Consider the following 17852-nt stretch of genomic DNA (forward strand, 5'->3'; position numbering starts at 1 on the left):
AAAAAAAAAAAAAAAAAAACAAAAAAAAAAAACTCAAGACCTAGCACAAGACAAGAAATAACTATGATAAGAGCAGAACTGAAGGAGATAGAGACACCAAAAAACCCTTCAAAAAATCAATAATTCCAGGAGCTGGTTTTTTTTAAAAGAACAATAAAATAGACAGACCACTAGCCAGATTAATAAAAAAGAAAAGAGAGAATAATCAAATAGATGCAATAAAAAATGATAAAGGGGAGATCACCACCAATGCCTCTGAAATACAAACTACCATCAGGGATTACTACAAAAAACTCTATGCACATAAACCAGTAAATCTGGAAGAAATGGATAAATTCCTGGACACTTGCACATTCCCAAGACTAAGCCAAGAAGAAGTTGAAACCCTGAATAGATCAATAACAAGGTCTGAAGTCGAGGCAGAAATTAATAGCCTACCAACCAAAAAAATTCCAGATCCAGATGGGTTTACAGCTGAATTCTTCCAGACATACACAGAGGAGCTGGTACCATTCCTGTTGAAACTATTCCAAACAATATAAAAAGAGGGAATGCTCCCTAACTCTTTCGATGAGACCAACATCATCCTGCTACCAAAACCTGGCAGAGACACAACTGAAAAAGAAAACTACAGGCCAATATTCAAGATGAACATTGATGTAAAAATCTTCAATAAAATACTGGCAAACCAAATGCAACAGCATAACAAAGAGCTTATCTACCACGATCAAGTAGGCTTCATCCCGGGGATGCAAGGCTGGTTCAACATATGCAAATCTATAAAGGTAATTCACCACATAAACAGAACCAAAGACAAAAACCACATGATTATCTCAATTGAGGCAGAGAAGGCCTTGATAAAATTCAACAGCCCTTTATGCTAAAAACTCTCAATAAACTAGGTATCAATGGAATGTATCTCAAAACAATAAAAGCTATTTACAAGAAACCTACAGCCAATACTGAATGGGCAAAAATTAGAAGCATTCCCTTTAAAAACTGGCACTAAACAAGGATTCCCCCTCTCACCACTCCTGTTTAATATAGTATTGGAAGTTCTAGCCAGAGCAATTAGGCAAGAAAAAGAAATAAAGTGCATTCAATTAGGAAAAGAAGTCAAATTGTCCCTATTTGCAGATGACATGATCATATATTTAGAAGATCCCATCATCTCAGCCCAAAATCTCCTTAAGCTGATAAGCAACTTTGGCAAAGTCTCAGGATACAAAATCAATGTGCAGAAATCACAAGCATTCCTATACACCAATAACAGACAAAGAGAGAGCCAAATCATGAGTGAGCTCCCATTTCCAATTGCTACAAAGAGAATGAAATACCTAGGAACATAACTAACAAAGGAGGTAAAAGATCTCTTCAAGGAGAACTACAAACCACTGATCAAGGAAATAAAAGAGGATGCAAACAGATGGTGAAATATTCCATGCTCATAGTTAGGAAGAATCAATATTGTAAAAATGGCCATACTGCCCCAAGTAATTTATAGATTCACTGCTATCCCCATCAAGCTACCTTCTTCACAGAACTGGGAAAAACCACTTTAAACTTCACATGGAACCAAAAGAGAGCCTGCATAGGCAAGACAATCCTAAGCAAAAACAACAAAGCTGGAGGAATCAAGCTACCTGACTTCAAACTGTACTATAAGGCTACAGTAATCAAAACAGCATGGTACTGGTACCAAAACAGAGATTTAGACCAATGGAACAGATCAGAGGCCTTGGAAGTAATGCCACACATCTACAACCATCTGATCTTCAATAAACCAGACAAAAACAAGCAATGGGGAAAGGAGTCCCTATTTAATAAATGGTGTTGGGAAAAATGGCTAGCCATGTGCAGAAAGCAGAAACTGGACCCCTTCCTTACATCTTATACAAAAATCAACTCCAGATGGATTAAAGATTTAAACATAAGAACTAACATCATAAAAACCCTAGAAGAAAACCTAGGCAAAACCATTCAGGACTTAGGCACAGACAAGGACTTCATGACTAAAACACCAAAAGCATTGACAACAAAAGTCAAAATAGACAAATGGGACCTAATGAAACTTAAGAGCTTCTGCACAGCAAAAGAAACAATCATTAGAATAAACTGGCAACCAACAGAATGGGAAAAAAAATGTCTCAATCTACCCATCAGACAAAGGGCTAATATCCAGAATCTACAAAGAACTAAAGCAGATTTACAAGAAAAAAAACGAACAACCCCATTCAAAAGTAGGCGAAGGATATGGACAGACACTTTTCAAAAGAAGAAAAATATGCAGCCAACAAACATGAAAAAATACTCATCATCACTGGTCATTAGAGAAACGCAAATCAAAACCACATTGAGATACCATCTCATGCCAGTTAGAATGGCAATCTTTAAAAAATCTGGAGACAACAGATGCTGGAGAGGATGTGGAGCAATAGGAACACTTTTACACTGTTGGTGGGAGTGTAAATTAGTTCAACCATTATGGAAGACAGTGTGGCAATAGAAATTCCATTTGACTCAGCAATCCCATTACTAGTTACATACCCAACGGATTATAAATAGTTCTATCAGAAAGGCACATGTTCGCATATGTTCATTGTGGTGCTGTTTACAATAGCAAAGACCTGAAACCAGCCCAAATGCCCATCAATGATAGACTGGACAAAATAATGTGGCACATATACAACATGGAATACTATGCAGCCATAAAGAATGATGAGTTTGTGTCCTTCGTAGAGACATGGATGAACCTAGAAACCATCATTCTCAGCAAACTGACACAAGAACAGAAAACCAAACACCGTATGTTTTTACTCATAGGTGGGTGATGAACAATGAGAACACTTGGGTACAGGGAAGGGAACCACACTCACAGGGCTAGGTGCGCAGGGGTAGAGAGGAGGGGAGGGGAGGGACAGCAGTAGGGGTGTGGAGGATGGAGAGGGATAACACCAGGAGAAATACCTGATGTAGGCGACTGGGGAGGGTGATGGAGACAGCAAACCACCATGGCACGTATGTACCCATGCAACAATCCTGCTGGATGCAGGATGTGCACATGTACACCAGAGCCCAAATACAATTCAAATAAAAAAGATTCTGAGAACAGTTTTTCAATAAAAGTCTACAAATGTTAGAACCACTGAAGAGAAAAAGTATATTCTTCTATGTATTATAATAAGCTTGGCAAAATGATAGCAACATATCAAATTTTACAAATTGATAAGAAATTTGACAAATTGATTTTATTGGAATAACATTTGCTTATTTCCAACCAAAATAAGTAAATTGTAGCAAAAGACAAGTCACAAAAACAGGAAATACATAAAAATGTAGTTTAAAAGTTCAAACTCATCAGGTGAGCAACAAAAGATAAAATAACGAAACAATGAGATATACTTTCTCATCATTTGAACTGGAAAGACTGTAGACGATAATGTTGAAGAAGACGGGTGAGGCAGGCTCACTGTGCACCTCTAGCAGACATGCAAGTGAACATTCTGGAAAGCCATCCACACACGAGCTGATTGTGCTGTCTGATTGTGCAAGTCATGCTCTGCACAGACACCTGGCGGAGGGAATGCATGGGGCTGCAATCCAGGCCTTGCTATATTTTCCCCAAGCCATGATTCCTGACATGTACTGAGTCATCTCATAATAGAGGGTGCTGTTTTCTTCACAGAAAGGCTGGACTACCAGTGGCTCCAACTAAATATATGCAGAGCATACCTTTTGCTACAAGTGACTTATAGGAAATGTCTCTAAATTATCCTGGTAGATTGTCAGAGACTTATGTACGAAATGGATGCTTATTTATGAAGCAGTTTTTGCTTTGACACCAAAATGTGCTTTTCTATAAACATTGTTCATTGAAGACTTAATTTCAGGTGGCCTATCAAGATATCCAGTTAAATGGTGGGTTTCTACTGACCATCCCACAAAAAGACATGCTGAGTAAGCTGTGGCTATATTCACGTCATAATCATATATACGATTTAACTTGACAATAATGTCAATGCCAATATTCATAATATCATGTATTCAAAAAGTAAATATAGAATGTAACACATACAAGATCACTTTTGAGGGAGAGAATATAGCAGTGAACTAAACTGACAGAAATTCCTACTCTCAAAGAGCATATCTTCTACATTTTAAAAAGTAAAACTACGGGAGTAGAGAGTAAATCCTCTGAAATAATATGCTTTCTTCTTCCAGCGCAAGGTAAACGCTCTTCTTCAACTGACTCGCGTGACTGGTTGCTCTCCTGTTTAAACTATTTACAGATTCCCTTATTTGCCAGACCCAAAGTTTAGCAAATTATTTATTTTTAGCTCTAATTCTAATTTGCTATTCCAACATTTCCATAATAATTCAGTTGTGCTACATCAGTCATGCATTTCTAAAAGACTCGTCTCTGTCCCTAAAAGACAGGATCCAAGACCGCAGTTGTTCCTTTATTCATTCAACACACATTTTTCAGTGCCTAGTGTGTGCTAAGCTCTGTTCTAGGTGTTAAGGGTAGAGGAATGGGGGAAGCAAACAAAACCCCTGCCCTGATGAACCTTCTACTTCAGCGGTGTAGACAGTGAGCAAGATAAGTGAAATATAGAGAATGTTGGATATTCTCTACGTAAGGAACAAAGACTGTTTTAAATTTAAAAATAAGAAATATGGATTGGGGTGAGGGCGTTTGAGATGGGGTGGACAGTGAAAGTTTGACTGGGAAGAGAATGCACAAGAAGTGAAGGACTTAAATGAACTAATGCAGATACAAGAAACCAAAACAGAAAACTGCATGTTAACGCTAGCAAGTGTGAGCTAAACATTGGGTACACATGGACATAAAGATGGGAATAATAGACACTGGAGAATACAAAAGGGAAGGGGGAGGGAGAGGATAAGGGTTGGGAAAAACTAACTATAGAGGCTAGCCGTAGTGGCTCTGCACTTTGGGAGGTCAAGGCAGCCAGAACACCTGAGGTCAGGAGTTCGAGACCAGTCTGGCCAACATAGTGAAACCCCATCTCTACTAAAGATACAAAAACTAGCCAGGCATGGTGGCCCACACCGGTAGTCCCAACTACTTTGGAGGCTGAGGCATAAGAATCGCTTGAACCCAGAAGGTGGAGGTTGCAGTGAGCTGAGAACATGCCATTGTACTCTAGCCTGGACAACGAAGTGAGACTCGGTGTCAAAACAAAACTACCTATAGAGTATATACTCCCTACCTGGGTGGCAGATACATTTGTACTCCAAACCTCAGAATCATGCAATATACCCACGTAACAAACCCTCACATGTTCCCCCAATTCTAAAATAAAAATTGAAAAACAGCCCAGAGAAGTGAAGGACCAAATGAGCTCCAAAGATTTCTGAGGGAAGAGTACTTCATAGCAAAGACTAAATGCAAAGGCCCTGAGGTAGAAGCATGCCCCATAGTTCACGGGGAAGCAAGGAGGTGAAAACGTCTACTTAAGTATTTTATGAACGATTCAGGGAAGTGTTCAGTGACTTCTGTTTCCGGAGAAAAAGTGGCTTAGATTTGCTAGAAAAGCTTCCTGGTAAATAGGGTGACAATTATAAAACTAGACTAAATAGTAAAAATTTTAATTCTTCCTAAAAGCATCCAGGAGCTAATAAGACAGTAAGCAATCATCAGGCCAAATGCAGGCAACAAGAAAGAATCCTGGATTGTAAGCAGAGGTTGAAGGCCTTTCTACCATAAGGGAATTTGCCTATCCAGTTGAAATTAAACTTTTGTTTATAGCAAAACCAAAAGCTTTAAATCTTCCATTGGATTCCATAGACTTGAGAAGTCAGAGGACCACGGGAAAATTTGCCTTCCTAGCTGAGCGTGAGGAAGCATTGTCCCTAAGGATTTATAACCAAGAGTATGCACTGGTACGGACTTTTAGACAAAATGTCTTCCCGCAAGTAATACAAAAAAATCACAGGCGGTGAATTTTAGTCATGCTTATACTATGGACCGTTAGCATCTTTAGGTGTATGGAGAAAGCTAAAACAAATCCTCTCTAGAGAAACTATCTTCATCTTAAGTCTCAAAAAAAATTTGTAAAACAGTTTTTCAGAGAGCTCTTGTTGAGAAAATAAGCAACACAGAGAGAAAATCAGACACCGTGATGAACAGTCTTCAGAAAAAACACACTGCCAAAACAAGAAAATATTTGAACTTTGAAAATTGCTGGATATGTAATATAAAATAACTATACTTACTATGTTTAGAGCACAAATCAATAAAAAGCATCACACGCTGGGGTCTGTTGGGGGATCCAGGGGAGGGACAGCAGGGGGTGGGGAGTCGGGGAGGGATAACATGGGGAGAAATGCCAGGTACAGGTGATGAGAGAGAGAGAGAGAGAGAGAGAGAGAGAGAGAGAGCGCAACCTAAAAATATCTGTAGGAAATAAAAAACAAATAACCATATAAAAAAATCAAATAGCATTTCCAAAACTAAATAAATATTTGAAATTAATAATGGAAAAGACTGGTTTAATAGCTTACTAGATGCAGCAAGGTGCATAAATGAACTGAAAAACATGTCAGAAGAACTATTCAGAATACACAATAAAGGAACAAAGGAAATACAGATCCATAGACATGAAGGATAAAGCATGATGGGCTAGTGTACATGAACTGGAGCCCCAGAGCAGAGGAGAATGAGCAGAAGACACAATTAACACCAATCCATGAGTTCTGAGTCTAATCAGTCTCAAATCATTTAGATAAAAAGACATCCATACATAGATCCATCATGGAGAAATCCCAGAAAACCAAACACAAGGAGTAAATGTAAAAAAAAAACAGAAAACAATACAAAACCACATATAGATTGAGCATTGACTTCTCAGGAATTGAAACTTTAGTTAGAAGATACTGGCGTGTTATTTTATATTCAATGTGCTGAGATAATATAAAGACTAAACTAGACTAGAAATTTAGTATATCAGGACAAATTTATCTTTCAAGACTTAGTCAAGCAAACAAAAAGGAACCATTTGCCATCAGCAGGTTTTCTCTAATGGAAGTTTGGGCAGATAAATAATCAAAATACTCAATTAAAAGACAAACATGCACAATCAGAGTGTCTCAAAAATTAGGATTCAGAAAGTTTGAAAGTTAAATATAAAAAGTTAAAGTTCGAATAATAGGGAAAAAAGTTTAAAGAATAGAAAGTAAAAACGTGAAAGGATGAAAAATATCGAAGAGAACTGGGGTGGCTACACTAATATCACTTTAAAGAGAAAAGCGTTACCAGGTGTATTACTTTATTCTCACACTGCTATAAAGAACTACCTGAGACTAATTCATGATGAAAAGAAATTTAATTGACTCACAGTTCTGCCGGCTTAACAGGAAGCGTGATTGGGAGGCTGAGGAAAACTTACTCCGTACTCCGGTGGAAGGCGAAGGGGAAGCAGGCACCTTCTTCAGATGGTGGCAGGAGAGAGAGAGAGCAAAGGGGTAAGTGCCATGCACTTTAAAACCATCAAATCTCTGATAACTCACTATCACGAGAACAGCAAGGGGGAAATCACCAGCCATAATCCAATCACCTCCCACCAGGCCAGGCCCCTCCTCCAATCTGACATAAGATTCAGACAAGGACACAAATCCAAACTATAAACCAGATATAAAGTCACTTTGGAATGACAAAACTTTTATCTCATTGGGAAAATATAGCAATTTTAAATTTGTATGCATTTATAACATCGCCTCACATCACATAAAGCAAAACTGACAGAAATACAAAGAAATATAAACCCTCAGTTATACTGGGGGATTTTAATACAAACTTTACAGAAACTTATGCATCAAGGAAACAAAAATTAAGATGCAAAAATATTGAACTGCATGATCAGCGATACTGACTTCATCGACACATAGAAGATACTACCGAGCAATCAAAACTACATAAGGCATGCTCCTTCCAAATATACGGAGAGACGGAGTTCAGCCTCAGCCTGGATCAGCAGGGAGCTCTGGAGAAGAACACACAGAGTTGGCCCATCTGGAGGCAAGAGGCCTAGCTTTTGTACAAACATGTCCGCTTGTCACCGACTTCAGACTGCCCCTGGGTCAGGGTGGGATTATGCTGACCTACATAAGACCGTAAGACATCTCCTGTTCAGAAGAGGGCCACTGTCTGGGGAAGGAGACAGTTCTGAGAAGTTAGCAGTCATTCTAACAGAAGTTGGGTGGTAACTGCAGCGGCCTGTTAGGATCCGGGTGTGTTGTCAACAGTATCCAGAACTGTCTACCTTTTGCTTCTCAGCTACTCAAATCTACTTGCTTCTCTCATGAAGTTTTTTCCATCCAGGCACAATGTGTCCAGGATCTTCGTTGGTCCTGATTTCTGGGCAATGTGTAAGAGAAGGACTGAAATGAGTAACAGCCGCTGCTGCTCCATCTGGCCAGAACTTAGCAAATGAGGCTCATCCCCTCTCTTCCCTGTCATCCACGCTGGCTCCCTCTCCCACTCGGCTCATGCTTTTGGATGTCATGTCTCATGGAGTGACCCAGCCTATCAATCCTGAGGGGTCTGAGGATTGTCATCCTGTACTCGCTAAGATATTTTATGCAATAAATAAGGTCTTTACGGTTCTTTTTGGAACCAAAGCTTTACTCCTGTCTTATAGCAGCCTTTGTTAAGTGGTCAAAATAAGCTTCATTTTGTTGCTGAGTGATTCACTTGAAAACTTGACCTTTGTTTTTAGAAGTCCACCAGTTCCTCTGGGCGATTGGCTCAGCTACAGCGCAACACAATGAGGCCTCTGTTTTGCTCTCAGCATGAGCACTTAATTGGCATTACTGTTTACTCCTAATTTCACAGGCTTCCTTTTGTTTTTTTCCTCGAAAACCTAGTTTCCTCTGAAAATATAATCTTAAAGTAGAACAAAACGGTGATGCAGAAAATTTTTTGGATTAATCTGTAAAGTATGCACAGTGTGAAGATCACTCGCACTTCTAGACTACAGGACTTTCCAAGTCCAGTGTGTCCTTCATCCTCTCTCCACGCCATTAGGCCGTTCATTTTTCCATAAGAAAAATCAATTGCATTTTTTTGCCTGAAGATATTTCTGCCCAGTATAAACCTCACAGCTTCTGTCTCTTTGAGGGGTAATAGCATCTTTCTATAAACTTACCCTTTGTTCTTTTACTTTCTGTTGATGGGTATACCAAGCCTGTCTTCCATCCACAGCTGATTTCAATGAGATATTAAAGGCCATATGCCAGCCTTTCAAAGACCTCCACTCTGACTCAGCAGATGGATATTTACCACCTAATTGCACTCACATGCTCTTAGTGCTTCAGATAACACAGCTACAACGTAAGTGCAGGGTCTATAGGGACTGCAAAACTGATCCAGAGGATGGTTGAAGCATACAGACTCATAGGACAGGGAGGAAAGGAGGGAAGTCCCCCCTGGCCTGTTAGGAAAGGAATGCCTGTGAACAGGTACACTACTGGAACAGTGTTGCTCAGAAGGACACCGGTTTTATAAAGAGGATTTCTCCATAGTTGCCTTTCCCACTCCAGAGATACTTAATGAGAACCTCTCTGGAAATATTTAAGATGGCCCAGGTAGAGAAGTGTGGAGAACATCACCTTAAGGAAAAGCCACGATGTGAGGTATCATTCAATCCCTTGAAATATTTAATTACAAATAAATGTTTTATGGTTGCTTAGAGATGCTGACTTATGAGAAGAGGACTTATTCAAGTTTTTCATCTAGAGTATCACTGGCACGTGAAGACCACTAACCCAGCAGTTCTTTCCTCAATAGAAACTCATCACACTTGTTACTTCCCTCAAGATCCAAGACAGAGCTACAGTGAGATTGATCTTTGGGGCTACAAAACTTAGTGACACCTCTTCTGGTATCTCCTTCCTTTCCCCAGAGACACCCCACATCATGCTTCCTGCTGGGAGATCTGGGAGGCAAACTGCCTTAAATTTCCCCAGGCACTCCATTACCAAAATGCATCTATTCTGCCAAGACTGAATTCTGTATGGGCACGTCGCCTTTTATCGTGATTTGCTTTACTGTGCTTTGCAGATGTTGCATTTTTTGTTTTGTTTTGTTTTACAAATCGAAGGTTTACAGCAACCCTGCCTCAGGCAAGTCTACCGGGGCTGTTTCCCCAACAGCATATGCTTGCTTTGTTATCTTTGTGTCACCTTTTGGTAATTCTCAGTATTTCAGACTTTTCCATTATTATCATATCTGTGATGGCAGTAGGTAACCAGTGATCTTTGATGTTACTATTGTAATTGTTTCGGGGCATCATGAACATATCCATGGTAGAGAACCTAATCAATAAATGTTGCATGTGTTCTGACCGCTCCACCAGCTGGCTGTTCCTCCTTTTTTCTCCCTTTCCATGGAACTCTCTGTTCCCTGAAACACAGCAATATTGAAATTAGGCCGATTAATAACCCTACAATTGCCTCTAAGCCTTCAAGTGAGAGGACGAATTCCAAGTCTCTCTCTTCAAATCAAAAGCTAGAAATGATTAAGTTTAGTGAGAAAGGCGCGGTAAAAGCTGAGATAGACCAAAGCTAGTCCTCTTGCCCCAAACAGTTAGCCAAGTTGTGAATGCAAAAGAATAGTTCTTGAATGAAATTAAAAGTGCGACTCCAGTGAACATACCAATGATAAGAAAGCAAAACAGCCCTGTTTCTGATTTGGAGAAAGTTTTAGTGATCTGGATAGAACATCAAACCAGCCACTACATTCCCTGAAGCCAAAGCCTAGTCCAGATCAAGGCTTTAACTCTCTTCAATTCTATGAAGTCTGAGAGAGGTCAGGAAGCTGCAGAAGAAAAATCTGAAGCTAGCAGAGATTGATTCATCAGGTTTAAGAAAAAGAAGCTGTCTCCATAACATAAAAATATGAGGTGGAGCAGCTGATGCAGAAGCTACAGCAAGTTATTCAGAAGTTCTCGCTAAAATAACTAATGAAGGTGACTGTACTAAATGACATGTTGTCAATGTAGACAAAACAGCCTTCTGTTGGAAGAAGATGTCATCCAGGACTTTTACAGCTAGAGAGAAGAAGCCAATGTCTGGCTTCAAAGCTCAATGGACAGGCTAACTCTGTTGTTATGGGCCAATGCAGCTGGTGACTTTAAGTAGAAGCCATTACTCATTCACCATTCCAAAACTCCTAGGGCCCTTAAGAATTATGCTAAATCTGTTCTACCTGTTCTCTAGAAATAGAACAGCAAAACCTAGATGGCAGCACATCTGTTTATAGCATATTTTACCAGAATTTTTTTTCTTTTTTCCTTTTTTGAGACAGTCTTGGTCTGTCACCCAGGCTGGAGTGCTGAGACATAAACACAGCTCACTGCAGGCTGGACCTCGTGTGCTCAAGTGATCCTCCTGCTTCAACCTTCCATGTAGCTGGGATTACAGGCATATGCCCCCATGCCCAGCTAATTTTTTGAATTTATGTAGAGACAGAATCTCACTTTGTTGCCCAGGCTGGTCTCAAACTCCTGGCTCAACCGATTTTCCTTCCTCGGCCTCTCAAATTGCTGGAATTAAAGGTATGAGCCACCACACCCAGCTCTGGCTTACTGGATATTTTAAACCCACTGTTAAGACCTACTGCTCAGAAAAAAAAAGATTATTTTCAAACTATTATTGCTCATAGACAATGTACCTAGTCATCCATGGGCCCTGCTGGAGATGTACGAGGAGATAAATGTTATTTTCATGCCTGCTAACGCAAAATTCATTATACAGCCATTGTCACTTTCAAATCTTATTAAGAAATATATGTTGTAAGGCTATAGCTGCTATAGATAGTTATTTTTCTGGTGGATATGGACTAAATAAATTGAAAACCTTCTGGAAAGGATTCGCCATTCCAGATGCCATTAAATACATTCCTGATTCATGGAAGGATATAAAAAATGTCAACTTTAATGGGGGCTTGGGTAAAGTTGATTCCAACCCTCATGGATGACTTTGAGGGGTTCAAAATTTGAGTAAAGGAAGTAACTGCAGATTTGGTGGAAATCGCATGAGAATTAGAATTTGAAATGGAGGCTGAAGATGTGATTGCTACATCTCTTAACAAAACTTAAATGGATGAGTTACTTCTTATGGATGAGCAAAGAAAGTGGTTTCTTGAGATAGAATTTTATCCTGGTAAAGATTCTGTTAACATTGTTGAAGTGACAGCAAAGGGTTTAGAGTAACGCATAAACTTAATAGATAAAGCAGTGGCGGAGTTGACTGCTTTACATAAAGTTTATGCATTACAGAAGCTTAATAGATAAAGCAGTAGGAGAGGAGTGACTGCAATTTTGAAAACTGTTCTATTGTGGGTAAAAAGCCATTAAATGGCATGGCATGTTACAGAAAAATCTCTCATGAAAGGAAGAGTCAACCTATGCAGCAAACCGCATGGTTGTCTTATTATAAGAAATTGCTACAGCCACTCTAGCCTTCAGTAAGCGCCAACCTGATCAACCAGCAGGCATCTACAATGAGGCAAGACCTCCTTCAATAAATAGGTTATGAGGGGCTGGGGGTGGTGGCTCACACCTATAATCCCAGCACTTTGGGAGGCCAAGGCAGGCAGATTATTTGAGGTAAGGAATTCTAGAAAAGCCTGGCCAACATTGTGAAACCCCATCTCTAGTAAAAATACAAAGATTAACTGAATATGGTGGCAGACACCAGTAATCCCAGCTACTCGGGAGGCTGAGGCAGGAGAATCGCTTAAATCTGGGAGGTGGAGGTTGCAGTCAGCCAAGATCCTGCTATTACACTTTGGCCTGGGTCACAAGAGTGATGTTCAAAATAAAAAAAAAGTTATGACTCACAGAAGACTCAGATAATCATTTGCATTTTTTGGCAATAAAGTATTTTTAAGTTAAGATACACACACACACACACACACACACACACATATTAGTATACAGTACAGTGTAAATGTAACTTTGCACTGGAATACCAAAAATTTTGTATGACGTGCTTCATTTTGATCATTGTGATATTTATTTTATTGCGGTGGTCTGAAACCAAACTGCACGATCTCCCAGCAATGCCTGTACGTGGATATCCATGTTAATGAGTCAACAAGCAAAAGATGCCTATTAGCCTGTTTACATTTTTTGGTGTGTCTTTTAAACCTTAATTTTCTAAGAGAAAATTCATCATGGCAATATTTGGTGGCATGTGGGTCTTGAAATCACACAACATAAACAAGTATATACAGAGTAAAACAAATCTTAACAAGAGTCTCAAAAAAACTAGAGTCTTGTGTAGTTACTAAAGCATCATCTACTCATAAATCAAATGAAAGAGAATTGTATTTAAGCAGAATCCTTCTCCAGTTGATTCGGTGCCTGTATTTCCATAGAGCATAAGACAATCCCTCTACGGATTTTCAGATTTCTCTTTTAGCATGCCTGTTGTTTTCTCAGTAACTCACCGTGGTGTCCAGTGAAATACTAATTAGAGGTGGAAATAAGCAGTGGGAACAAATGAATTAGTGAGAAGCAAATATCCTGTTTTCATCAAATTCTTACTGTCTTGCATTTCATAGCTACTTCCTGTATTATTAGTGTGTTTTCATGCTGCTGATGAAGACATACAAGAGACTGGATAATTTTTAAAGAAAAAGAGATTTAATGGACTCACAGTTCCACATGGCTGGGGAGGCCTCACAATCACGGTGGAAGGTAAAAGTTATGTCTTACATGGCAGCAGACAAGAGAGAAAACGAAGACCAAGCAAAAGGGGTTTCCCCTTATAAAACCATCAGATCTCGTGAGACATATTCACTACCATGAGAACAGTGTGGGGGAACCGCCCCCATGATACAATTATCTCCTACCATGTTCCTCCTACAACACATGGGAACTACGAGAGCTACAATTTAAGATGAGATTTGGGTGGGGACACAGACAAGCCATATCACTTCCATTCCAAAGCACTTGCAGAACCATGAACACAATTTCCTTTAAGCCAAAGGCTACTGCTATCTTGGTTATGCATTGGCTTGGCTTCACCCTCTTTAGTGTAAAAACCCTATATTGACTGCCTTCTCTCTGCTTGACAGTATCCTTTCCACAATCTCATACTGTCAAATACAGATTTAATTATATAGGCTCCCATATGCAAGCACCTTCCAGGGTCAGGAATTGAAGCAGGCTGGCGACATGGTGGCAAATGGAAATTATATGTCCATCTTTGGGAGGCAAGAGATGCCCCCAGCAGTCCCCTGCCATGTGGGAATGCAGACATGACCTGGCCAGATCTCCCAATTTTTTATAATAAACTAAAATTCTTGTGGTTTGCAAGTGTTGGTAATTGATCTTAATTTGCCAAAAGTATGAAATGAGTCAAACAAAACACACCTGAATTACAAGGAATCAGCTTGAACCCACAGGCCAACAACTGACTTTCACTGGATTCCAGCAATAAGTGTAGTTACAGGGCCTATTCAACCTGGAAAAGATGCTTGTTCATCCCTTCTACTTTTACTTTGAGGCTGCAGTGAGGTATGATCACATCATTGCACTCCAGAATAGGCAACAGAGGGAGGCCTGGTCTCTAAAAATAACAAAGAAAAAAAAAAAAGAAAGAAAGAAAAAGAGATACTGAGCAGGTAGAAGGGGTACTGTGATATATTGGATGTAACTGTTTCTTAAAGTGATCATCTACTCCCATGTGCAGTGGATCCCCATGCATTATAGGAGTGTGCTGGATTCCATAGCATCCTTGAAGCTCGTGAATTCTCCAAGACTGTCTCCATCATTCACGGGATTGTTTGGATCATAAGCATGCATTATAGAGACTTAAACAGAGGTAGTTCAACCAAGGTCAGAGAAGGGTCTGAAATGCTCTTTCTCTGCTGAGGAGTGGTGCTGAGATTAGTAATAATCACTGTCTTTACCACTTCAAAAAATTATATCTTGGTGTTTAAATATTTCATTAATATTATTTTCTCACAGATAATTCAAATAAATTTCCAAGAATAATACACTATCATCCAGCTATTAAATATGTAGCTATATATATATATATATATATATATATATATATATTTCAGTTTGTGAAATAAACTAGTATTTAGATCAAACAATTGAGAGCTGCAACTAAAGATGAAAGAAACAAATTAGTAAATACTTTTTTTTTTTTTTTTTTTTGAGACAGAGTCTCTGTCATCCAGGTTGGAGTGCAGTGGTGTGATCTCCGCTCACTGCAACCTCCACCTCCTGATTCAAGCAATTCTCCTGCCTCAGCCTCCGAGTAGCTGGGATCACAGTTGTGTGCCACAATGCCCGGCTAAGGTAAATACTTTTTCTAAACAAAGCGGTTGTATATTTACCATTGTTTAAATTACTGTCAATGTTTTCTTATGAGGAGTGATTTTTATCATTTGTTTAAAACCTAGCTTTTGATACAGTTTCTCTGAAATCTTTAGAAAATTTTTTAAATCCCTCATGATTTTGTATTTCATGAAATACCAATATTTTAAAATTTTCCCTTTAAACAGTAAAAAGTGCTAATTTGGATTATGAATGTGAATACATTGTGAATGAACTTTTTAAGAAGGTAGCTTAAATATATGTAACCAGAAAATGCATTTTTTAAATGTAGGCTTCTATCATTTTGCTTCTATGCCTTGCCACATAACATTTTGTGATAAACAATTGTTCTTTGTTTAGAATTTGTCTGATAGAGGGAGCTTCGTTCAGTTTTTTCTTTCCCTTTATTTATATGCCTGTGTGCATGATGTCTAAATCACTGGTCAAGAGTTCCTTGGGGATTTTCATATCTGACTACATGGCAAGATTCCAGACCCAAAGTAAAGCTTTCAGGGAGTGGGAATGAGTGGGAAGATGTCGCCCTGGGCATGGTGCTTAGGAGGCCAGATTTCCCTAAGCAGGCTTTGCTGGAAGCCCTGGGAAACCTCAGATGCGGTCTGCTGAACAGGTACACTCACATGGTGTGCGTGGCAGGGGGGACTGTCAATTTGGACTTTGTCTCATCCTCACGACAACATATTTGAATTTTAAAGGCAAATGTCAACCCGTTTGCAAAACTACGATAAATGTGACGGATACATTCATTACTTAACAACTCCGGGGTGAAACTGGAGGTGAACAGTTCCCCCTCTCAGACTCAGGGGTGGAACCAGTCCTCGTTCTCGGTACGGTGCACAGTCAGACCTCAGGCTCGCACGCCGGGCTCCCGGCCTCCGGGCGGTGGACTTCCGTGTACCCCGCGTGTGCCCGGCGGACCCCTGTGCACACTGCCGCTGCAGTGCTGTAGAGTACGAAAGACCCCCGAGAGGAGCTGGCACAGGAGGGCCCAGCTGTTGCTGTGAGACCCCCTGCGGGCAGCACCGACCCTGGCGCTCGCCACCAACTGCGGCGCAGCCTCCTCCGCGGTGCCCGCCCTTCGGCATCGCTGCAGCCCCTGAAGCAAAGCTAACTTAAAATTTTTAAATAAAATAATCATTTTTTAAAACGGCCGGAAAACTCAGGCTCCGACCCCTCCCCCAGCCCGCCCGGCGGCGGCGGCGGCGGCGCTCAGTGACACCGCGAGCGCGAGCAGCGGCCCCAGCCGGGCCGAGCGCGCTGCCGGAGCGGAGCGGAGCCGCGGTAGGTGAGGGGCCCGCATTCCCCGCCAGCCGTGGGCGCCGCGCCTGGCACGGATCCCGCCCGTCGCCCACTGTCGCCGCCGCCGCCGCTCGCGGGCACCATGACCGCTCTGAGCGCTGGGGTTACAGGTTGGTCACCTCCGCCGGCGCCCGGGAGGCTGTGGCGCCGCCGGCTCGGTGCCCTGCGCCCGAGGCCCGGGATGCGCGCCGGCTGGTTCCTCCGCAGGGCCGGGCCAGGACGGCACAGGGACACTGGGGGTGTGAGAGGGTCTGTGGGTAGGGATCCTGCGATGGGGAGGACTGGGGAGGGGCGCCCCCACCCGAGAGCGGGGCGCTGGGGTCCTCGCCGGCCTGGCTGGGGCGCGGGAGCCGCGATGTGCCCTCCCTGTCCCTGCAAGTGGGTGTCGGGGGCGCCTGCTGTGGTTTGTGCATAGGCTGGCTCGGGAAGCCCAGGGCCGGGGAGACCTCAGGCCTGCCAAGCCTGGGTATCTAGCAGGTGTTGGGGGGCAGGTGGCTGAGGACGAGGCCACTGGGCTTCACGACAGCACTGCACCTGTCCCCTCTGCACCAGGCCGCTGCCTGGGTAAACCTCTGGCCCAACGCGCAGAGCTGAGGGCAGCTTGGCTCCACCAGGTTTCCCCGGCCTTGCCCCGCCCCCATGCTCCTGTGGATTGCCCCTTGCTAAATGTCCCTGATGGTATATTCATTGGCCTGGTTAAGGAGCCGTCATTAGGGTGGCCACACCGAACGCAAAGCAGTGTCCTCAGCAACACCATCTTGTCACTGAGTCTTTACGAGACTAGCAAGGATGTCTTGGCTGGGATCCCTCGGGGGCCCAGATCCCAGATCAGGGGTCATCTTGCTGACTGAATGTTCCTCTTTCAGGATGGTATGAGAACTCTGAACTCAGATCCTTTAGTGCTTTAAATACCATAGGATAAATCTTTCACTTTCAGGTACAATTTTTCAGAGACTGTATTATTAAGGATGCATAAAAATACACGCTCACTTTCAGGCCTCGGAAGGTTTTACTCTTAATCTGGTGTTCGTCTGGTCATCAGCTAGGCCCGCCTGCCCTGGTGGTGAAATGTGGGTTGAGGACCAGTGACCTCTGTGTTAGTGGTTGGTGGGCTATACCTCTAATAGGGGATCAAAAATTAACAAGTGGCGATTTTGAAAAAAAAAATGATTTGTA

At 41.5% G+C, this 17852-nt stretch overlaps 1 protein-coding gene across 2 annotated transcripts in view; it reads left to right on the forward strand.

Annotated features, from left to right (window-relative positions):
- The first annotated feature begins 16250 nt into the window (after window positions 1-16250).
- Window positions 16251-17852, forward strand: part of NALCN (sodium leak channel, non-selective) — a 374466-nt gene continuing 372864 nt past the window's right edge. The window contains exon 1 of one of the 2 annotated variants that reach the window (XM_039473391.2): window positions 16251-16786. The gene's annotated coding sequence lies outside the window, so the exon portion shown is untranslated. The remainder of the gene's footprint in view (window positions 16787-17852) is intronic. The other variant, XM_039473390.2, reaches the window with a different exon arrangement.

The sequence above is a fragment of the Saimiri boliviensis genome, chromosome 16 (assembly GCF_048565385.1).
Source record: "Saimiri boliviensis isolate mSaiBol1 chromosome 16, mSaiBol1.pri, whole genome shotgun sequence".
In the NCBI taxonomy this organism is placed as follows: Eukaryota; Metazoa; Chordata; class Mammalia; order Primates; family Cebidae; genus Saimiri; species Saimiri boliviensis.